Raw genomic sequence first — 25,057 nt, forward strand, 5'->3', positions numbered from 1 at the left:
TTTGGAGAGCCCTCAGAAGACAAGGCAGCACACACAGGAGTCACAGAACATGGGGACAAAGGACAAAGGAGTTGCAAATGGTGGTCATTGTAGCACTACACAAAGAGATCCCACACTGCCGCAGAACAACTCAGTAAGATGAGTGTCATGGGATAGAGTGCTGGGGACCTGGGCTAGGCTGTGCACAAAGGATTTCTTGGCGAAGTCCACAGAAGCCCTAGGAGCTGCAAGACACGTGATGCACAGGGGTACTCTCTGACACAAGGAGTCAAGCTCTTACCGCCACCAAATTTGGACAGCTGGACCTTTGGACAGTCAGGGTTGCTTTGGTCCACCACCTGTGTTCCAGGATCCACCCTCGTCATCAGGAGAGGGGACCTCGAGTACCGGTTGTTGCTGCAGAGAGGTGCCTGCCGAAGAAGGGAAGTGACTCCGTCACTCTACGAGAGATTCCTTCAGTTCTTCTGGTGAAGGAGGAAGACAGGCAGTTCTCAGAGCGTGCATGACCTTGAAGCTGTTGCAGTGGCTGGCAGGAGCTGGAGTTACAGAGTTGCAGTAGCCGCCTTGGGTACTTTGTTGCAAGTTGTAGCATTCCTGGAGCAGTTCTGAGGTTGATCCGACCAAAGAAGGTGAAGCAAAGGATGCAGAGGATGCAGAGGAGTCCTGCTGGAGTCTTGCAATCCAAATCTGAGGAAACACCCTCAGGAGAGACTGTAAATAGCCCTCAGAGGGGGATTGGTCACCTAACCAGGCATGGACCTATCAGGAGGGGTCTCTGACACCACCTGCTGGCACTGGCCATTCAGATGCTCCCAGAGTAGCCCACCGCCTTGGAATCCAAGATGGCAAAACCAAGGGACACTCTGGAGGAGCTCTGCGCACCACTCCTGGGGTGGTGATGGACATGGGGAGTGGTCACTCCCCTTTCCTTTGTGCCAGAGCAGGGACTGGGGGTCCCTGAACTGGTGTAAACTGGATTATGCAAGGAGGGCACCATCTGTGCCCTTCAAAGCATTTCCAGAGGCTGTGGGAGGATGCCTCTCCCATGCCTGTAACACCTATTTCTAAAGGGAGAGGGTGTAACACCCCTATCCCAATGGAAATGCTTTGTTCTGCCTTCCTGGGTTTGGGCTGGCTGAGCCTCAGGAGGGCAGCAGTCTGTCTGTGAGGTGACAGCAGCTGGGGCTGCAGTGGAAACCTCAGGAGGCTGGTATGGGAGTCCTGGGGGCCATGGTGGAGGCCCCAGAGTGAATGGGATTATTTAACCAATACTGGAATCAGTATTGGGGTACAATTCCCAGTTGTCAGGCACATCACATGGCCATATTTGGGGTTACCATTGCGAAGCTACATATATGTATTGACCTATATGTAATACACACTTATAATGGCATCCCGCACTCACAAAGTCCAGGAACATGGGCCTGGATGACGTGGGGACACCTCGGTTAGTGCAGGGGTGCCCTCACACACAGGTAGTATGCACCTATTCTTCAGTGTCTGAAGATTAGACATATAGGTGACTTATATGTGACCTGGTGCAGTGAAAATGGCTGTTAAATAGTGCTTACACTATTTCACTCAGGCTGCAACGGCAGTCCTGAAGAAGTGTTTGTATGAGCTCCTTATGGGTGCCAAAAGAAATGCTGAAGCCCATAAGGATCTCATAGAACCCCAATGCCCTGGGTGGGAAGGTAACATATACTAGGGACTTCTAAGGGGGTCCAGTATGCCAATCTGGAGTGAAATATGAAGTCACCAGACTATAGTGACAAATTTAGAAACAGAGAGAGCATGAGCACTGGAGGTCTGGTTAGCAGGACTCCAGTGACAATTTTAAAAAACAGTGCAAGTACACTGGCAAGCAGGCCACAAACCATAAGCACTGGGGTCCTGACTAGATGGATCCCAGTGACACAGTCAAAAACACACTGACATCAGGCAGAAATTGGGGCTAACAGGCCAAGAAAGATGGTACTTTCCTACAGAGGGGTGTGCTTTTTCTTTGGGGGAGGGTACAGGTGCTTGCAGGGGGGCAGGTGTAACAGGGGAGGACTTGGATGTGTAAGGGATGGGTTGGGATGTGGGTGGGGTCCACTTTGGTTTGGGAGGAGGGGCTTGGAAGTCACAGGGGAATAGGCAGACTCAACAGGGAAACCTTCCTTGGGATAAAGGGTAGGGTCTTCAGAAGGGATTGGAGTTTTGGAGGTTGAGGGAATGGTGGTCTTGCCTGGGTAATGGGAGAGTGGTAAATGTGTGTGTAGCTGTTGGAGTAGTATCTGGGGGTACAATGAATGTGTCTGTGGATGTTGAGATGGTGTCTAAGGGTAGGTGTCTGAGTTGTGTGGGTCTGTGGGTTGTGAGGTGTTGTCTGGGTGTATAATGGATGTGGTGGATGTGTCACTGGGAATTGTGGTGGTGTATGGGGGTACGGCGTCTGAGGTGTGCAGGTCTGTGGGTTGTGAGGTATTGTCTGTGTGTATGGCGGGTGTGATGGATGTCTCACTGAGTGTTGTAATGGTGTCTGTGGGTATGGTGTTTTGTGGTGTGTGGGTCAGTGGTGGTAATGCAGGTGTCTGTGGGAATGGTGGTTGTAGTGCTATCTGTTCGTGAGTGTTGAGTGCTTTTGTGCCAGTGTGTCTTGTGGTGCTTGTGTCAATGTGTGCTGCTTGTGTGATTTGAGGTGGATCGGTGCGAATATGTCTGTGTGCTTGGGGCAGGTAGAGGAATAGGGAATTTGGAATGGGAAGAGGGAGGTGGTGGGGGAGGATTGTGGGGGCTGGATGGCTGCCATCAGTGAGGAAGCCAGAGCCTGTAAAGATCTCTTTAGTCCAGACATGTCATTATGAATGCCTTACAGGTATGCGACTGTGTGCTGGAGCTGGCTGGCCAAACCCTGGATGACATTCAGACTGGCAGTCTGCCCCATAGAGATACTCCTCAGGAGGTCAATAGCCTCCTCACTCAGGGCAGCCACCCTGTTGGGTGAGCAGGCATGGCCAACTGGATGGGGAGCAACATGGAGGGCGGCGATGGGCCTTGGGGGTGGCAGAGAAGGATGGTACAGGATCAGGTCCTGATGTGTCCGTCACCACTAGGGAGTGTCCACTGGAGGTAGAATCAGAAGATGATGAGGTCGATCCTGTGTCCTCCGTAGCACTGCCCTCATCCTCCGGACCACTGGGTCCCTCTGTGTCGTTGGTGTCATGACTAGTGGTACTGTGGGCAGATGCTTCCCCACTTGGTTGTGCTCTGTCTCCTTCACTTGCCTGGGATGATACTGAAAATACAAAGAGAAATAGTTCCTGATCACACTTGAACAACAGCTGTGATTAGCAAACATTACCATGACGTAAATTAGCCCCCAGCAGCAAGCTCCACCAAAGTAGCTCCTACATTTGCCACACCATATGCATGCATGCCTATGCACATGCCGATGAACTGTCAACATTTGCCCACAAGAAATTCGGAATCACAGACAACTCCAATTGCATGGGTGAAGTTGTGAAATCACAGCACCAATTGAACAAGTAGGAAACCTTACCTCCTTCAATGGTTTGCCTCATGTAGCATTCTTCAGTTACCTCTTGTCATACAATAGTAGAGCAATGCCAAGTTAATTTACACAGATCCCACACAAGGTCATGCATACTGCTAATCATCACATACCAAAGTTACATCGTGAAGAAATGATGGTCAAAGATCCTGGCATGCTGCTGACAGAAGTGCAGTAGCATGAAGAAGGTGACATGCTACTGTACTTCTGCATGTCACACTTGAAACAAATTAACAGTGCTCACTTTACCGTGAGTAAATAGTCCTATTGGAGTCATGTAGGTTGTACTAATGTTACTCAGATAGATAACACATCTTGCACGGAAATATACACTGGAAACAAATTGTGCAAAATGTCTGTGCTACATGTCTCCAAATCCACAACACAATGTATCAGCTAGCCACAGTGAGTACACTTCTCTTGATTGGTACCCCTGACAATAACATACTCTGATTGCCCGAGTACAAGCCAATAGTCATTTGAATGTTGGGAGGCACAGGAATTCTCAAGTACTTGTAGAAGGCCCTCAATATGTTGCACAACGGAAAGCCACATCGCTGTCTCCATTTACATCCTGCAAACACATATTTCTGTGGATGAATGGTTCACAACCACATGATTCTCACATAACTGCAAGTCACTCCATAGTGCATGCCAACAGTTAGGCATCAAACCTTCCCCATTTCACATGTGCAAAGCACTTTTCTACAGGTCACATCAATGACATAAATGGCATGGAAATGCACATTGTGGGTAAAAACTGGTGTTTTACCTCCCATGTCCTTCATTGCTAATGCAGGTGCACATGCCAAATGGCATGCAATGACAGGCAAGGGTATGTGTGAGCCACCAATCAGTGGTGACACACTCCTGTCTGTGGCACCACATGAAATGTAGTCCCATGACATATGTCAATTCCAAACACATGTTGGCATGTACACATATGTGAGGGAATATAGGAATAATCCCATGAAGACCTGTAGACCATGCATGAAACAGAAGTGAGAATGGTTTGTCAAAAGTGAATGGAACACATGCTAACATGCAGGCACAAGGAATGATGGAAACAGTGATGTCACCCAAATCATGTCAATGGACATTCCCCACTTACCAAGGAAAGGGACTGCTCTGTAACTGCACCCAAGAGAGCAATGTGTGCTCTGTCACATGACTGATGGCCACCTTCACATGACAAACAGTAGTGAAGCATCAGCACTCGTGACACTCTGGAGACAAGTGTCCTCGGGGGGACAGATGCCAATATACTTACTTGAGTAGACACCTGGCTGAAGACAGTGATCTATTATTTCATTTTGTTTGGGCTGTCACACTGAGGAGTAGTGGACTGTTGTGTACAAATTACTCCCACAACAACTAACAACATTACCTGATTGCTCGCTGTACACATCCATGTGTTGGCCCTGGAGAGTAAATTGTTTGTGGACTGTACTGGGTTGTGTCCTAGGTCCCTGGGCTAATAGGCAAGGCACATCAGCATGACCAACTTACATACCTACAAAACAGTTACTCATCTTATGTGTCACACATGGCCCATCCCCAATCTTCATATGGAGATGGTCGAACCTAACACCTCAACTTGTCAATGTTACAGGCAGAAACATGCCCTGGACTCACTCCCTTGTGGCTGCTGTGCTCCCCTCAAACGCCCATCAAGCTCCAGGTAGGCCACCACCAGAATGAAGCCATTAGGGTTCAGGCTCTGATGTGCACCCCGCCCACGTTTGGAGGACAGCCCCAGCTGAACCTCAGCGATTTTCCGGGCACAGCATCTCAGGTCCTCCCTCCTCTTCCGAAAGTAGGAACTCCGCTGGCTATGGGCCAACAGGGTCCGCATCTTCCGGGCGATGGCTCTCCAAATCCCCTTCTTCTGATGGGCATTGACTGTATCAATGCAAGAGACAAATCAGAAGGTTACAAGCACAAGGTTTTGCCTAAATGGCTGTGTCACAACAGTCAGAAACCAAGCACAACATTTGCAACTTGTCAACACACCACAAGTGTAAAGCACACATGCCAATTAGTACAGGGATATGACCCTACACTTTTGCAGCCATCTGAAGACTAACCCACTACCCTGCTCATGGCCTACACTGACTAAGCAAGCCATTTGACATGAGGTAGCCCAAGCTCAAGCAACATATACTGTGATGCGAACCACAATAAAACACTGCACACCATTGTGGCTTCTGAAGGGTAAACTCCTTGGGCCTGACTGGACCAACACATTTACACTCTGGAACATTGACTCATTGCATACAGTCCCTACCGTTAACTACTATGGTACAGACTTCACTCTTACACTTGAGTGACAATAAAAGAGCTGGCATAGTGGGCACGGAAAGTCTGTTCCCTATGCACGTGTCGATATGTGGCCTGCCCAATGCAGATTCATGCCACTTAAGGGTGAGTTTCTCCGGTATGTACCTATACCACAGAACACGCTTTTGACCATATGTGGCAAACCTACAGAGATAGAATCCAACATTCAAAGGTATGTCTGGTTTAATTTCTACCATGTCACCAAGCTACTGAGTCACATACCATGGCCTCCTTGGAATCTACACCCTATCTGCACTGTGGGTTTGTCAGTTGTGCAGTACGTCTGTACTGGACAAGTATGACTTATGTGAAGGTGACAACAGAGCTGTGGGAGTAAGATACCTGTCATGATTCAATGACACATGTTGCCAATGATGCAAAATGCATAGATGTACTGGTTTAGAGATTTACCTCAGTACCCATTCCTAATCCAGTCAATATACTGAGTCATTCAGGACACGTTTTGCCACTAGAGCGTTTTATTAGCCACATAACAAGAGCTGCATGTATACAGGGAGTGGGCACAGTGCCAAAGTTACATAGCCACAGTGACTCTACCACAGCTGGGAGTATGCCCCATACTGGGAGATAGATTTGTCAGGTCAGGCTGAGCATGGCAAACCTAAATGACACTCACATTTCCATCACTTCCACGCATGGCATTACATTATGTGGGCATCATCAATGTAGCTTGTGTGGCAACCTGAAGGGCACAGTGAGTAATGATATGCCTCTCATACAACAGTTTGGCAAGGCCAGATTTGGGCTGAATGACCTGTGGGACTAGACACATTGATTACAAGATCCTCAAATGACTCAAACAAGATGCATACACAGTTCATGCTGCCAACACACATACAGGTTGTGTGACAGTTACAACTATCATACCCAAGGAATTGTCATTGTATAGCAGTGAAGTCTCCTTGCCTAGATATGTGCATGCAACACAAGGAGGATATAACCCTCACAACACTTCACACAACACATTGTGACTGGCCAATACATAAAGGGCCATATTTATACTTTTTGACGCTAAACTGCGCTAACGCAGTTTAGCGTCAAAAAAATTAGCGCCGTCTAACGCCATTCTGAAGCGCCATGCGGGCGCCGTATTTATAGAATGGCGTTAGCCGGCGTTAGCCGACCGGCGCTGCCTGGTGTGCGTGGAAAAAAACCACGTACACCAGGCAGCGCCGGCGTAGGGGAAAATGGCGTATGGGCGTCTCAAAATGGGGCAAGTCAGGTTGAGTCCAAAAAATCACCTTAACCTGAATTGTGCCATTTTGTTATGACGCCCATCCCCCATTAACATGACTCCTGTCTTAGCAAAGACAGGAGTCATGCCCTCTTGCCCAATGGCCATGCCCAGGGGACTTCTGTCCCCTGGGCATGGTCATTGGGCATAGTGGCATGTAGGGGGGCACAAATCAGGCCCCCCTATGCCCCAAAAAAATAAAAAAAATCAACTTACCTGAACTTACCTTAATGTCCCTGGGGTGGGTCCCTCCATCCTTGGGTGTCCTCCTGGGGTGGGCAAGGGTGGCAGGGGGTGTCCCTGGGGGCAGGGGAGGGCACCTCTGGGCTCATTCTGAGCCCACAGGTCCCTTAACGCCTGCCCTGACCCAGGCGTTAAATTCAGGCGCAAATGCGGGTTTTTTTGCCCCGCCCACTCCCGGGCGTGATTTTTGCCCGGGAGTATAAATACCACGCACATGCCTGGGAGTCATTTTTTTAGACGGGAACGCCTACCTTGCATATCATTAACGCAAGGAAGGTGTTCACGCCAAAAAATGACGCTAACTCCATGTACTTTGGCGCTAGACGCGTCTAACGCCAAAGTATAAATATGGCGTTAGTTTTGCGTCGAATTTGCGTCGAAAAAAACGACGCAATTTCGGCGCAAACAGAGTATAAATATGCCCCCAAGTACTTTTCTCCAATACCTGCACCATGTACATCCCATTTATGCCGCACAAACTGCAACCACAGGCACACAAGAAGTCCAACTGGCACACAGGGGGCAAATTGTAGCCTATGAGGAGGAAAGGATGGTGTTGAACAGAGTCTTATGAGATTCTTGCTCCTCTGGTGAGCTATAGAGGTGACCATACAGGGGAAGGACCTCATCCATGAGCTTCTCCAGCTCCTCTGCAGAGAAGGCAGGGGCCCTTTCATCTGCTGGCAGTGGCATGATTACTCCCAGAGGTGGCACACAGCAGCTGAAGTGGTGGAGGTGTTGATGGCAGCAGTGTCAGGAGTCAAGTGACTTTTGCAAAATGTGGCGTACATGTACACCACGTACGCGGTCATCACATCCGATAAACACAGCCATTGGCCCGGACCGCGACAGGCAATAAAGTTAGCCTACAGCTGTGCCCGCTGAGGTTGGTACCACCCACCATGTGGACAACTTCTGCCAGCAGCAGTGGGTAGTTCCTAATGTTCAGTGGAGTTGGTCAGGCATCTGCCATTTTGGCAATTGGAAATACAGTATATGGCCCTGTTGAATGCATCACAACAATAATGTATGTGTCAGATAATCACAAACATCCTAAAGCAGTCTTTTTGTGTAGGTCCTACTACACAATCAACGGTGAAGGGTATTGCTGGGCACAGATGGCATATGATGGTGGTTCACTGTCCACCGCCACTGACAGAATTTTTGGCAGTCAGAAAAGACTATTACATTTTGAGGAGCAATTGAGTAGCAGATAGTTGGGTAATGCAGTGAATCCATGTTTTGGACACACATTTTATCAATCATAGGGGTCATGTTTGACCGTTGTGCAGGTGACAGCTGTGATGTGTACTGGGTGTAATGTATTTCCAGTCAGAAGTGCTTTGCTACATGATTTTGTTGGTATACATCATGTATGTTGGTGTGGACACAGTGACTAATGCTCCCACTCATGTATTTTCACACAAAGGTACTCTGGGACAGGAAGGATGCTACAACTTCCAGTGTACTGTTCATTGCCAGACCTTCAGATCATGGTGGAACACTACATAATACAACTGTACCATCTGAACAGACAAACAATATTGGATTTATGTAGTCATTTGGAGCCAGATCTGATGCCTGAAAACAGTAATCCGCCCATTGTTCAACTCATGGGAGTATTGTACTTCCTTGCCCCCGGGTCATTTCAACTTACAGTGGCCATATCGGTGGTATCTCCCAACCTATGTTCAGTCTTGTGTTGAGAGATTTCCTATCAGCAATATTGAAACACACTGACAGCTGATAGAAATTGGGTCTCTAGTTGGCAGAGGTATACACCCTTGTCAAGTAGGGACCACAGTCATAGTCAGGGTAAGTTACAACACAATCCAAATTTTCCTATGCTCATCCTATGGTAGCTTTGCACTAAGCAGGTAGGCAGACTCCTCTCAGTAGAAAAATGGAACTGTGGCAAAGGATCGACGACAGAGTGAGTACTGTAGGCACCACCCTGCACAGAAAGGAGGGCATTAGGAAGAGGTGGAACAACCTGAGGGGCAAGGTCCATTCGCTGGCCTCCAGACAACAGATGGAGGCCAACAAGACTGGTGGGAGGAGAAGATCTTGACCATCCTACATCCTGAGGGCTTGACAGGAATACCGGGAGAGGGGAGTCTGACAAGTTACCACGCAAAAACTGTCACAAAAATGCAATGTGCTGCATGCACACAGCTCAGCTTTTGCCAGCATTTTGTTCATGTACTTAACAGAGTACCTGAGATATAACACTGTCAATCTGTATAGTTGGACCTAACAGCACATCTACCAAGGCCGATCACATGCCATGAGTCGAAATGGTGTCTGCTAGTTTTTCCATATCAACAAATCGTCCCAGAAACCATGGTATGCCTCAACATGTTAATGTATGTTCTAAAATAAATGCAGTCTACCTGCAGATATATAATACCCAACATTTGTCAAGTGTTGGGAAGGGGAGGGAGTGATCTGACTGCATCTCCAAAGATGCCCTGTTTTTGTGACTCCAACCACCAGCCCAGTGTTCATTTGACCAAATACACGTTTGTAATCTCTCTAATGCCATTCACTCACCTCGGAGGATACCACTTGTCAAGTGGTGGGAAGAAGAGGTAGTGACCTGACTGCACCTCCCAGGAGGCCCTGATTTTGTGACTCCAACCACCAGCCCAATGTTCACTTGACCAAATAAACCTATTTGTAATCTCTCTAATGCCCTTCATTCACCTGGGAGGATAGAATTTGTCAAGTGGTGGGAAGTAGAGGGAGTGACCTGACTGCAACTCCCAGGAGGCCCTGTTTCTGTGACTCCAATCACCAGCCCAGTGTTCACTTGACCAAATACACCTGTTTGTAATCTCTCTAATGCCCTTCACTAACCTGGGAGGATACCATTTGTGAGGGGGTGAGAAGTAGAGAGAGTAACCTGACTGCAACTCCCAGGAGGCCTTGTTTTTGTGACTTCAGCCACCAGCCCAGTGTTTACTTGCCCATATACCCCTGTTTGCCAAATCCCAAATTAATTGTACTCACCTGGGAGAATACCATTTGTCAAGTGTTGGGAAGTAGAGGGAGTGACCTGACTCCAACACCTAGCCAAGTGTTCACTTGTTCATATACGTTTGTTTATTAACTCTCAATTGAAGTGTCCTCACCTGGGAGTGAGCAATATACAGATCATACTCAACTCAGAGATGTGTCTGTCTACCTAGCTCTAGCTTGACCTGCTAACCCTATTGAGGACAGGAATGGCACCTTACCAAGTGTGTACAACAAGTATTCCTAAGGCCCCAAGCTGCATCACCAGATTGGCATTGGCAGCAAACCCATTGACACACACTGTGCACATGATGACTCCAGTCACATATACAACAAAGTCCTGTGTTTGCCTGCATCCCACTCAACTAGGAGTCCAAACGGTCAAAGGCATATGTTGCCTCTCCACTGTGTTGGCTTCACTGGTGGTAAGATGTAATTTTCGTTTCATCTTCTAAAGTGCAACTGATCTGCACATCGCATGAGCTGCTTGACTCAAATAGTTTAGGCATACTTCACACGTCATGTCAAATAACCCAATACCATGGAAACATGGCACAGTAGGCTAACCTACAACCTACGAATATCCAATGACTCTGCTTACTGTAACACAAAACTTTGGAGGTAGATGCCACATTTCGACCAGTAGCAATGTATGTCCTTCATCAACAGATCAAGCTGCCACTGGGCACACGGAGACCAGAGAACAGATCACCATTACCCCCTAGATGAAGCTTTCAATGTTTTTTTTTTTTTAATGGAGCTTTCAATGATGACAACACTCCTGGACTTGTGGACATGGAGGAAGGTCCTGGCCCATCTGAGCAAACTGGACAAATGGCAATAGTGAGTCTCCACAACATCACCTCCCAGCCCTGTTGCTTCAAATTCACAGGCAACCATCTGCCCCCCAACCTGTGTATCAAGCACAGTTTCCACCATCTTATGCCCCCCAAGTCCTGGATCCTGAGGTACAAGTCCACACTCCGGACACTGAGGGTCCAGAGCCAGTTAGAGAGGGTGCCCTGTGCCAAGGACACAGGCTTATGGGGGGAGGGTGTGTGGGAGGGATGCTGTGGGCCAGTGAAGTGAGGCCAGTGGGGCTGCTGTCGGTCACAACACCATCAGCCACATCTTGGGGGTCTAGCAGGAGTACCAAGATTTAATGGGTCAAGTGTTGACTGAACTCCAGGAAATTAAGCAGCTGCAGAGGGTCATGATAGACAAAATGGATGTCCATAATAATGAAAAGGGCACCCTAACAGGGATGCTGAGGGAAATTAACATCATGCTGATCAGGGCTTTACTCCCAACATCTACCCCTTCCTGTCTGGCAAGTACTTCATGCCAAACTACATATATGGCAGACACAGGAAGGGAGGCCACAGACACCTCTGCATCTGCAGGAGCTGACCCCCCACCCTCACAAGTGGGATGTTCATGCAAGAATCCAGGAGGTGAAGATGGCAAGACACCCATCACTGTCAGCAACAATCCTCTTTCTTAATGTCCTCCTTTGTGTGTCACACATTCCCTCTGTTGACTGATTCCGAACCACATTCCATTTCCAATGGGAGGAGTACTCTGGACTTTCGACTTCCAATGGTGTGGCATCTACTCCAATGATTTCATTTACCATGACTGACCTCTTCATATTTATATTTTTAAGTCATGTCAGATATATTTCTGTTAGTTGTAGCTTCCCAATAAATTCACCTATCATTGTCTGCTGTCTTTAATTTCAAATTTTGCCATGTAGATATGGGAACCATACAATGATGATCCAAGGTACTTATTCAAGATGAGATATGTTGCATGCACACAGTGTCCAGCTCAGGATTACAACCATTCCTCACAAACACATACATACAGCTGCCTTGTCAAAGAAGAAATTGTATTATATTGTTCAGCACACAGGCTGTCAATACGTATGAAACCTAGCAAATCATACATGATTGAATCATACTGGGTAAACAAACATATTCACAGGTACAGACCTCTAGACCATGGAAGGAAGGGATTTGTCAGACACCGTAGAATAGGCAAACATTGAAGATGTTGATGTCATCAGCTGGAGCCATATCACCTACTACACCAAAGTAATCTAACATCATATCATGCAAGACTCAGACAGATGGCAGTACAACAGAGTCTGAACACAGGGTCAACACAATCCAGTGCTTATGTATCTGGTGGTATGACACAAACATACATTAGTGATTTGGCACCGGCACTTTGGCCTACAATGATGAAACACATCAACAGCTACATACAGCAAGCATCTGGAAAGCAAAGTACATTGCAATAAATCTGACACAAACAAAGCAACATTATCAAGGTTGGAGGGTGTCAAAAGCTATCTCATCAAACAGGCTTTGGCTGACTTTGGCTGAGTATCAACTCCCTAACTATTTCAAAATAATTAACTCCACACATTCCCACAACTACAGTACACTGTACAGTCAAATTCATTACATCACATACATAGCGATTGTTGGAAAACTGCCCTCTCTGAAGGGTCACCCCAAACTTTTGGTCTTTCTCCTCCTCTTTTACTGCCCTCATTTTTGTTGGCTGTAGGGCTCTGTATACTTTACCACTGCTAATCAGTGCTAAAGTGCATGTGCTCTCTCCCTAAAAACATGATATGATAACGTTGGCTCATACCCAATCGGCATATTTAATGTACTTGTACATCCCTAGTAAAGTGCACTAGAAGTGCCGAGGGCCTGTAAATTAAATGCTACTCGTGAGCCTATAGCACTGATTGTGCCACCCACATAAGTAACCATGTCTCAGGTCTGCCACTGGAAGGCCTGTGTGTGTACTTTCACTACCATGTTGACTTGGCATTTAAAACTACTTGCCTAGCCTTAAACTCCCCTTTTGCTACATATAAGTTACCCCTAAAGTAGGCCCTAGGTAACCCATAGGGCATGGTGCTATGTAAGTACAAAGCAGGATGGACATGTACTTATGTGTTGTACAACTCACAAATTAATTTTCTACAACTGTGAGGCCTGATCCTCTCATAGGCCAGCAGTAGAACTGCCCTTATATACTTTTAAGTGGCAGATTCTGATCTGAAAGGGCTAGCCCTGTAATGCTTAGTATGGCCAGAATAGTAATAGAAAATCCTGCTTACTGGTGAAGTTGGACTTAATATTACTATTTTAGAAATGCCACTTTTAAAAACTGGGCATTTCTCTGCACTTTCTGCCATCTGTTCCTTACAGCCTGTCTCCAATCCACGTCTGGTGTGTGCTGGTTGACAGCTCCTCTTGTGCATTCCACCCAGACAGCCATAAACACAGGGCACTTAATCACATCTGCATTCATCTGCATACTGAATGAGTCCCCCTGGGCAAGAAGAGTGGAGGTGCTCTCTCTTACACTTCAAAGGCCAGTGGCTTGCCCTCCCACAAAGGGCTGATAATCCTCCACAGGGATCCTGGCAGACAGGGCTGGGTTGAAAGGGGAACATGTGCACTTCAAAACCACTCTTTGAAGTTTCTTCTACTTTAATGGCATTTTTGAGTATTTATTCTGGGCCTCTGACCCCACCACATCTGACACTTCTGGACATGCAACTGGATGCTGTCAGAGGGACTGCCTCGCTGCCGAAATGACTCATTTGGACTGCTTTGCTGAGAAGGACTGCTGCCCTGCTTATTGCCCTGCTGCCTGCTGGCCCTTGACTCTTCTGAAAGGACTCTGCCTTTCCCACACATCCTCTCCAAGGGCTTGGTTTGAGCTTGCCTCCTGTTCTGAAGTCTCAGGGCCACAAAGACTTCACTAAAGAGAAGAAAATCCCCGTTCATTGGAAAACCCATGCAACACCTGCAGAAATCGATGCAGCCTCACGGCTGAAAAATCTCTGCATCACCTATCAGATTGAAGCAACCCCTGCTTCTATCATCAGCACGTCAAGGATTTTCAACGCATTGTCCCTGGGCATCAAAATATCTCTGCATTGCAGTGAGGAACCAACACTGTGTCCTGGAAATCGATGCACCAAACTATTGTGGCTCTACTCCTATGATTTCATCCACCATGACTCTTAACCCCTTCTGTGCCGGGGACGTAACGGTTACTTCCACTGGCAGAGTGCTCCTGTGCCGAGGAGGTAACCATTACGTCCTCAGCATGGAGCACGGAGGGAGCGCTAGCGCTCCCTCCATGGGCTTCCCTTCCACCCCCCCAAGGCAGGGATGGAAGGGGAAGCCGTTCCCCTTCCACCCCTGACCCCCCGACCCCTCCCTGTGACGTCTGATGACATCAGCACGCATTTGCCCGCTGTACTCATCAGAGGCAACTTCCCCATTATGCTGCAAGCTCAACTTCCAGCGCGTTCAGAAGAGAAATGCAAAGCATTTCTCTTTCGATCATGTGATGGGGCCTGAGAGGCTTCAAAGGGAAGGAAAGGAATTTCCTTCCCTTTGAAGTCTCTCGGAGCATTTCGTGAAGCGATCCGGCTTCTGACATGCCCACTAGGCACCAGGGATTTATAATAAAAAGGAAACTGGCATAAGGGGAGCGACCCCTTGGGCAAGGGTCGCTCCTCAGGGGGGCAATTGTTTTCAAGGCCTTTTCTGCCCCCACTGGGGGCAGATCGGCCTATTGTTATTAGGCCGATCTGGCCCCAGGGGGGCAGAAACCTCTAGGCGCCAAGGATCATTTTTTTGTTTGTTTGTTTTTTCAGAGGTGGGGAGCGACCCCTTAGGCAAGGGTGGCTCCCCTAGGGGGCAAATTGTATTTAGACCATTTCTGTCCCCCTTGGAGCCAGATCGGCTGATTTTTGTTTGCCTAATCTGCCCCCAATGGGGGCAGAAACCACTGGGAACCGGGGATTTTTTTATTTGCACCAATTTCACACAAGGGTCGCTCCCCTGTGGGGGGGGGATTTATTTTAGGTCATTTCTGCTCCCCTTGGGGGCAGGTCGGCATATTTCTATTAGGATGGTCTGCCACTGGGGTGGGGGGGCAGAAATCACTTAGGCACCAGGGATTGGTGTGTGTGTATGTGTGTGTTTTCTTTAGGGGGGCAGCTCCTTGGGTAAGGGTTGCTCCCCATGGGGGCACATTATTGTTGGCCTATTTTTGGAAGGCCCATCTTCCCCCAAGGGGGGGCAGAAAGCCCACCAGACACCAGGGAAGTTTTTTTTCCAAAATAAGAGGGTGGGGATTTGGCCATACCCCCAACCCAAATAAATGGGGCCAAAGTTGTTCTGCCCACCAGTGAGCAGATGGGGCAATTACCCCTGATCCACACCCTGGGGGCAGAAATTCTACTAGATGCCAGGGAATAAAAAAAAAAGTAGTGTTGTGGTGGCTACCAACCAGTATGGGCCTGGTGATGCCCCCACCCCAGCTGAAGGGGGTAACAGTCTTTCATCTCTCCCCCTCATACTAAAACATCTTATCCCACGGCAAGCAAAATGACATTTGATTATTTTGGGTTTTGGTTTTACATTTGGGCCATGAGAGCTTGGCTAACTCTCAAAATCATCCCACTTGGAATGGTGAGGGCTGCACTTTATGGACTTTGGGAGGCTGCCATGTTGAAAAATCCACAGGACCTAGACACATCTGAAAACTAAGCAGCTGGCTGATTCAAGGGTGGTGTGTTTCACATGCACCCAGCACCATTTTCTTACCCAGAATGCCCTGCAAACCTCCAACTTTGCTGGAAATCACACATTTTTCCCATATTTTTGTGATGGATCCTTCTAGAATCTGCAGGAATCCACAAAATCCCTACCACCCAGCATTGTCTCATCTATACCGATAAAAATTCTGCTGCACTGGTCAGCCTAAAAACGTTTTTTTTCAAACTGCCCTTTTGGCCCCGCTTTGGTTCCCCCTCAATTTTGACATGTTTTTGGCTCTTCCCTCTCACAAGCACTTGGCCCACCTACACAAATGAGGTATCATTTTTACCTGGAGACTGAGGGGAACGTTGGGGGGTATGAAATTTCTACTGGTGCGGTGATCCCACACAGAAATGTGGGAAGAATTTGATTTTTTTTAGCTAAATTTGAGGTTTGCTGAGAATTCTGGGTAAGAAAACATTTGGGGATCGACACAAGTCACACCTCCCTCGACTCCCTCTGGTGTCTATTTTTCAGAAATGTCTGGATTTAGTAGGTTTCCATAGATGGCTGCTGAGCCCAGGACCAAAAACGTAGGTTCCCCCGCAAAAACAGGTAGTTTTGTATTCGATCATTTTGATGTGTCCAGATAGTGTTTTGGGGCATTTCCTTTCGCGGGCAGTAGCCCTACCCACAAAAGTGAGGTACCATTTTGTATCAAGAGACTTGGGGGAACGGTGGGTGGAAGGAAATTTGTGGCTTCTCTGAGATTCCAGAACTTTCTGTGACCGAAATGAGAGGAAAAAGTATTTTTTGGGCCAAATTTTAAGGTTTGCAAAGGATTCTGGGTAACAGAACCTAGTCAGAGCGCCACAAGTCACCCCATCTTGGATTCCCCTAGGTGTCTAGTATTCACAACTGCACAGGTTTGCTAGGTTTCCTTAGGTGCCGGCTGAGCTAGAGGCCAAAATTCACAGCTAGGCACTTTGCAAAAAACAGCTCAGATTTCTTTGTGAAAATGTGATGTGTCCATGTTGTGTTTTGGGGCATTTCCTGTCGCTGGCGCTAGGCCTTCCCCAACAAGTGAGGTACCGTTTTTATCAGGAGACTAGGGGTAACGCTGGGTGGAAGGAAACTTGGGGCTCCTCTCAGATTCTAGAACTTTCTATCACCGAAATGAGAGGAAAAAGTGTTTTTTTGGCCACATTTTGAGGTTTGCAAAGGATTCTGGGCAACAGAACCTGGTCAGAGCCCCACAAGTCACCCCATCGTGGATTCCCCTAGGTATCTAGTTTTCAAAACTGTGCAGGTTTGCTAGGTTTCCCTAGGTGCCGACTGAGCTAGAGGCCAAAATCTACAGCTAGGCACTTTGCAAAAAACATGTCAGATTTCAATGTGAAAATGTGATGTGTCCATTTTGTGTTTCCTGTCGCGAGCATTAGGCCTACCCACGCAAGTGAGGTACCATTTTTATCAGGAGACTTGGGCGAACACAGAATAGCAAAACAAGTGTTATTGTCCCTTGTCTTTCTCTACATTTGTTCCTTCCAAATGTAAGACAGTGTGTAAAAAAGACATCTATTTTAGAAATGCCCTGTAATTCACACCCTAGAATTCAAAGATGTGCAAATAACCACTGCTTCTCAACACCTTATCTTGTGGCCATTTTGGAAATACAAAGGTTTTCTTGATCCTTATTTTTCACTTTTTATATTTCAGCAAATTAATTGCTATATACCCGGGATAGAATGAAAACCCATTGCAAGGTGCAGCTCATTTATAGGCTCTGGGTACCTAGGGTTCTGAATGAACCTACAAGCCCTATTTTTCCCACAACCAGAAGAGTCCAACTGACAGAACAGTCTATTGTTTTCAAAAATCTGACATCGCAGGAAAAAGTACCAGAGTAAAACGTGGAGAAAAATGGCTATTTTTTTTACCTCAATTTCAATGTTCTTTTATTTCAGGTGTTATTCTCTGTAGGAAACATTTGTAGGATCTACACAAATGACCCCTTGCTAAATTCAGAATTTTGTCTACTTTTCAGAAATGTTTAGCATTCTGGGATCCAGCATTAGTTTCTCACCCATTTCTGACACTAATTGGGAGGAGGTTGAAAGCACAAAAAATAGTAAAAATGGGGATGTCCCAGTTGTGTTGAAAAATGGGGTTTTCTAATTCAAGTCTGTCTGTTCCTGAAAATTGGGAAGATGGTGATTGTACCACTGCGAACCCTTTGTTGATGCCATTTTCAGGGAAAAGGCCACAAGCCTTCTTCTGCAACCCTTTTTTCCCATTTTAAAAAAAAAATTTTTTTTTGCTGTATTTTGGCTAATTTCTTGGTCTCCTTGAGGGGAACCCACAAAGTCTGGGTATCTCTAGAATCCCTAGTATGTTGGAAAAAAGGATGCAAATTTGGCATGGGCAGCTTATGTGGAGAAAAAGTTTTGAGGGCCTAAACGCGAACTGCCCCAAATAGCCAAAACAAGGCTTGGCACAGGAGGGGAAAAGGCCTGGCAGCAAAGGGGTTAAATCATCTTCAGAAAAATTGGGATTTTGGGACTTGGCATGGTGGACAACTAAAGTGGGTGACAGGGACTTACTTCACAGAGGAAGTGCAATAGGGAGTGAATGGACAAAAGTGTGTGCAAGGTGTTCTGTGGGGGTGGTGAGAAAAGGGTGCCTATTCTATGCAAGATAAAAAAAATGTGCTCTAGGTTCTTTGACTTCCTGTGGAGATGCAAAGGATTGTGGTCTATGAAGGGGTGTGTTTCCTAGTGTGATTTGCAGGTGTGTCCACTGAACCAATGTGTGTCAGCTGTGTTGTTTTTTAATTCATCCAATGTGCACTTGTCTGTTACTTTGCTGGATTCATACTGCGGTGGTTGACCACCATTGGCTAACCACCGCGAGGAGACTGCCACAGTGACTGTGTGTTTGTAATAGGCTCAGGGGTTGGTTTCTGCGCTGACAGCACTGGAGGTCGGACCGCCTAGATACAAGCCTGCTGCACCGGCCTTCCTTTTTGCTTGGCAGGTGGCGGTTCTGCCTGTTTGCATCGTAATATGGCAGGCTAGGGACAGCCAGCACAGTGGTCTTTTTAGGACAGCCAACATGGCGTGCTGGTGGTCCGACCACCAACCTCCTAATCAGGACCTCAGCATGTAACTTGTGTAAATACCATTTTTTGAAGCTATATTTTAAGTGCAGGTTGTTGGGTTAGTAGGGGTATAGGGTGGGAAGGTAATTAATTATTAATGGATTCAGTATTGATTATTGATAATTTCCCTACTGTTGCACAAACTAGAGTGGGAATACTACATTTTACCCCTTCTGACTCCAATGCTTTTCCTACTCTTGCACTGACTGGAGCGGGAATAGTAAATTTGACCTCTCCTGAGTCCAACGCTTTTCTTACTGTCGCACACACTGTAGTGGGAGTAGTAAATTGTACCCCTCCTGAGTCCAACACTTTCCCTACTGTTGCACACACTGGAGTGGGAATAGGAAATGGTACCTCTCCTGAGTCCAATGCTTTTCCTACTGTTGCACAGACTGGAGTGGCAATAGCAAATTTTACCCCTCCTGAGTCCAATGCGTTTCCTACTGTTGCACAGACTGGAGTTGGAATAGTATATGCATTATTTATAGAAATTTATAGTTTTGATTATATTGTTTAAAATTATATTATTTTTCTGTGTATTTTGAATTATATATTTTTATTAGTAATGTTTGGATTATATAATATATTTTTAGCAAAATGTATTTTTTATATTGTTTAATTTGTCATTTGTAATTAAATTGGTATGTGTTTTAACTTTTTTCTAGTTTATTTGTTACCATTTTTAATTGATTGTAAGTTTTTATATATATTTATATATATGTGTGTATATACAAATATCAACTAGTTATATTATTCAACTGAAAAAAAATAAGTTATAATATAAATAAAAATTATTACTTTAACAATAGTTTTACATTATATATGTGTAATAAACATACCCACACATACATATGTGTGTTTGTTTGAATAAGTTTATATTTATATATATTTTATATCATCTAAATATATTTAATTTAAATTATATTACTGGTACATGTTAACATATTTAATGTTTACTATTTTTAACTATATATGTGAAAAAAACAATATTTTTGTATATATGTTTGATAGTGTAAAACTATTTTTTTTCGATATTTATGTCATTTCAATTATATGTATAGGAAAATGATATTTTTGTGCTCTATATTTTTGACACAATATTTTTCTATCATGATATTTAGGGTTTTGATATTTTGTCAGTGAACCATAGGAGAGTTAGGCCTTGCAGTAGTGAAAAACAAATTTAATAGTTTTTCACTACCAGGACATATTAAACATGAAAGTGCAACTTTTTAAATACACTGCACCCTGCTTTTGGGAAAAAATACCACGTCATGGTGAAACCCAATAACTATACAATTTAAAAGGATTGAAATATTCACCACAATAAGTAGGGGAGAAAAGCAGTCATTGTCATAGTTTAAGCCTATAAGTCATGATTTGTTTGTAGTGACACAATTGTCTTTTGATGGCCCACTCTCTGATGGTGATTCGGCCATTGCTCCAAGCTTAGTAGCTGCTATGCTCATAAATTTAACAAAATTACAGTTCAACTTGGTGTATTGCTCATTCAAACTCTGAATGATTTACTGCTTATCTGCACGTCCGTCCCTCCTTTGTCTCTACCGAGGCTATTTTATTTCCTTTAAGGAACCATATGTACGAACCCATTGTCCCATTGACACAGAATGGGAAAAACCCTTTGCTACATCTGGCCCCTAGTTTCCTTTTTAGCAACCATTTTCTGTTGGTATTTTAGTGGGGCTGTATGCGCAGTACATTTTACACCAAACAAAAGAAATAAAAGTACACTTTTTAGGTTTACATTCAACCGTCCTGTGGAACCGAAAGCAAACCCAATACTACAGTGCAGGGCCCTCCGGCTGAGGAGTGAGCAAAGGTGGGCCGTGGTTGATGCCTCCTTTCCACCTGTTAGTCCCAAAAGTGATGTCCTTTGTTTTCTTTTTGTTAATCTCCAAGCTGTTGTTTGAGATTTATACTTGAGTGCTGAGATTAAACGCTGCAGCTCAATCCGTGTTGTAATTAGCACTATGATATCGTCAGCATGTTGTAAGTGGGAAGAATAAGAGTCTTGTTGGGAGTGGGTTTGCGATGCTAATTACTGCAATCTGGTCTGCAGTATATGGGTTGAAGTGGAGGGGTGCCAATAAGCAGATCTGTTTTAACCCATCAGCTGTGGGTGTGTTCCTTAATAAAGATTTTCCTTCACCCAACGTAATCTGAACCCATGAGTGGGAATACAGGAGTTGTACTGCTCGAAGTAATTTTGGTGGAATGCCTAAATGTTCAGCTTTGTCCACAAGTTAAGACTTGAAACTCTGTGAAATGCTGATTACCAAATAATGGGAATTTTGTGCTCTATGATTCATCTGCCAATATCATTAGAGGGCTTATAAAAATAAAAGTGCCTAGCCCGGTGCAGAAACCGATTTGATTAAGTGGACCAAAGGGACATATTTAAGAGCCCCTAGCGCCATCGGAGCATCACTTTTAGTGACGCTCAGGTGTCGCTATGCCCTGTGCCATATTTACAAGGTGGCATTAAGCCACTTTTTGTGGCTTCACACCATCTTGTAAATACGGCCCCTTCACACGCAGCTCTTTGTTTGGAAGGGGCATGCACTGGGTGTTGCTGTGGGCGTGCCACAGCAACACCCATTGCATTTTGACACTGCCTCAGGTTTACGAGATTTCGTAAACCTGAGGCAGTGCCAAAATCTAACGCCACCCCAGAGTTGGCACTAGAGTGCCACAACAAGGAGAAAAGCTTTCATTTCTCCTCTTTTTTGCTTTTTCTATGTGTGCTGCATTCTGCAGCACACACAGAAGTGCCAAATTGCCATTAGTGATTGTTTATGTGCAGGAAGGGACACTTTCCCGCACATTAACAATCAAACTCCTCAATGCAGACATACTTGCACGATGGTGCAAGGGTGCCTGCGTTGACGCTCGGCAGCTTAATTTAGCCCAAGTGCAGGGGACAACACAGGGGTGTGCCATATTTAATTAAATACAGCGTATTCCTGCATTGTGAAAATGACGGAGCGCGGCGCTGACAATTTGGTACAGCGTCACGCTCCGTCATTTTCTTTTAAATGTGTGCCCATGTTTTTTACATAAGTCCATAATTACAGGTCTTATACCAACAGTCCTGGAAAATATATTGCCTCCACATCAAGGAGGGCTATCAGCCTACAATTCATTGTGCCAGTGGAGGGGCCTCTTTTATAGACTGGATGTACTAAGGAGCCTCACAGAGAGTCCGGGATTTCGCTCTGTGTCAAACCATAGTTGTAGTGGGAGGACAGAGTTTTAGACCAATAATCTAAGCCTGTTTTAAACAGTTCAGGCGGGATACCATTTAGGCCTGGGCCGCCATCTGTTCTTGATTTTTTATAATACACTTCTTCTACTGTTCAGGTACGCGCAGGAACATACCTTCCCCTACCTAATGACCATTGCAAGACTTCACACACGATATCAGAAGAGACATCACAAATTCCATCATCAATATCAACTTTATTAACATCACATATGATTCTACGAATGGCATCATAACTATTAACATAACTTAAGACATTGCATTATCTAAATCTGGCAACGAATCAAGAGTTTGGCAGAGAGGGCACTGCGTTGCAAAGGAACACCCTTTCCACCAAAATCCAACTCAGGCCCTATGTAACAACCATTTAAGCAATTGATGAACATATTGACAATGAAATCAAAACAGCTTTTCTTTGCAGTATGTTGTTTCCACAGATTTCCCTTATTTTGTGTTGTGGGTGTGAGCTTGTTTAAGAATACAGAAGGAAACATACCCAGCGACTCAGACCTTATATGTTGAACGGGCGTGTGGATCTGGCACGCTATCAAATTCTGCCCCTTCAACTTCTTTATGGCTCCACTACTCTCTTCCAGATCTTCCCACCCCCTACAAGCTTGCCAATCTCCTCCTTTGTTGGACCTCCAGTTTCTTCAGTACCCTAGTCCCTCTGTGGTTAACCTTCATTGCTTATTGTGAGTCAATTGTTGCTGGTGGGGGGGCACAGGCACTTATTTTTGGAGATAGCACTTAATTTTCCACATGAAATATTTACCAAGGGAAAGGGAAAAACACACACAAATTGAAAAGATGGAGGAAGAGAAAGACTGAAAATATGTTACAAAGGAAAAAAGCAGGAACCTGCTGGAGTGATATAAAGGGGTAGCAGGGGTCTCGTAGTGGGTTAGAGATGCACGAGGTAAATTTAAGTCTACCAATCTTAGTATTTGCTGTGCCAACATTTTATTGCACGAACACAGGCTTCTGAGCAGAGATTTCTTTTACAAATTAAGCAGTTTTCCCCCACTTTCTTCCTTGTATTTCTTGAAGTCTCCTTTGAAGTGAGAGTCAGGAATGGGGTATGCCTCTTGTTTTCTACAGGGTTTCCTCTGTAAATTACACTGCCTTTCCGAAAACCTCCATTGACACCCTCACCTCCTAATCTGGTGTGCTCTTGGAAGTGGCTTCCTCGCTTCATTCTCAAAACATTCTCCAGGTCTCGTTGCGCGGTGTCTTTATAAGTGACTACAAATGGTGGAAGAACCAGCCCTTGACACCTGCGTGCCCCACAAAAATCCGAGCGGTCACAATCAGCTCACTGTGTGTCATAATTTTATTGTGTGCAAGCAAATAGTTCCGTAAGCAAAATAGCCATCTATATGGCTGAGTGGAGATAGATTTGATAGATTCGAGAGAAATGGAAGGAATTATTATTCCATCAAGATGGATTGTGTTTCTGAGAGATGCTTCTAAGTAGGGTGACTGTAGGGTGGCCAGGCACCCTGGATTTGCCAGGACAGGTCTGGTTGTTTTCCATAACCCCTGCCAATTTTCACTACGTTTAACCAATGTCCCGGTTTTACAGAGGTTTGGCTAAAACAGAGGAAGGCAAGTTTGCGTATGTTCCAGTGCAGAATTTATTAACAGCCAGTAGCAGAAACGGATTTAGTTAAGACAGATGCTGTGTAAAGACATTCACTGAATTCCCCTTCTGGCATTATTATTTGTGTTTTCCACCTTAGAAAGTGCTGGTACTTTTAAGTCATTTTTGTGTCCCTCAGTCGGTGCACAATTGTAGTTCTACTTATGTTTGCAGAATGTCCCGTTTTTTTAAAAAAAACCTGGTCATCCTTGGTAATAGGAATAAAAACAATAATGGAGTAAAACACGTCTGACTAGTTGGAGTGTGGGGATTGAGAAGACTGAGACCAAAGAGAAAACAGGATAACTGTTTGCTTTCGTCAGTTTGTTCTAGGAGGAAAGAAGGACTGGTAATAATATTGCAGCTGTTTTAGTTGTTACACACTCAGATTTTAGTAGGGGGAAGCCCTTAAAAGTGACACTCAAAAATGTCCACATCTAAAAAGTAAGAAAGCAATGAAGGAAAACATTTTGTAAGCGACGTCGAAAGTGGTTAATTTGACAGAGAAAGCGGAATTTTCGGGTGTGAGAAGTTCAAGAACGCTTACCTTGCCGTTCATCTCAGAGCTGTGACATCCGCGAAGCCCGAGATACAATGAGTGCTCCAGCTGGGTACCTTACTATAAGTAGGCTGAAAACCGATATTGTTACTGCAGATAAATAAAGTAATTTGATAGTGAAAGCTCCGTGGATTGCAAACTGGACTAAGTAGCGTATCCGATGACATTTTCCGAGATTTTATATGTCTTTAGGAACCGGGTGTTCTCATCTCTTTCAAACCAGTCTTATGTTGTATATGATTGACAAATCCTGCATACACCTCTCCAACACATTTGAATGACCGGTTCTGTGGTTCCAGCACACAAGATCCAGTGAAATATAGTGTTATATACAGAGAGAGAGATTTTAGGAAAGTACAACTCAAAGAATCATTTTTCTTCTTATATCTACAAAGTATTGTAGAATCATG

At 45.3% G+C, this 25,057-nt stretch overlaps 1 protein-coding gene across 2 annotated transcripts in view; it reads right to left on the reverse strand.

Moving 5' to 3' along the window:
- LOC138296661 (UDP-glucuronosyltransferase 2A2-like) overlaps positions 1-24,711 on the reverse strand; it is a 426,472-nt gene extending 401,761 nt beyond the window's left edge. For both annotated transcript variants that reach the window (XM_069236003.1, XM_069236020.1), the window contains exon 1: positions 24,636-24,711. The gene's annotated coding sequence lies outside the window, so the exon portion shown is untranslated. The remainder of the gene's footprint in view (positions 1-24,635) is intronic.
- Positions 24,712-25,057: the final 346 nt, after the last annotated feature.

This window comes from Pleurodeles waltl, chromosome 1_2 (assembly GCF_031143425.1).
Source record: "Pleurodeles waltl isolate 20211129_DDA chromosome 1_2, aPleWal1.hap1.20221129, whole genome shotgun sequence".
Lineage (NCBI taxonomy): Eukaryota > Metazoa > Chordata > Amphibia > Caudata > Salamandridae > Pleurodeles > Pleurodeles waltl.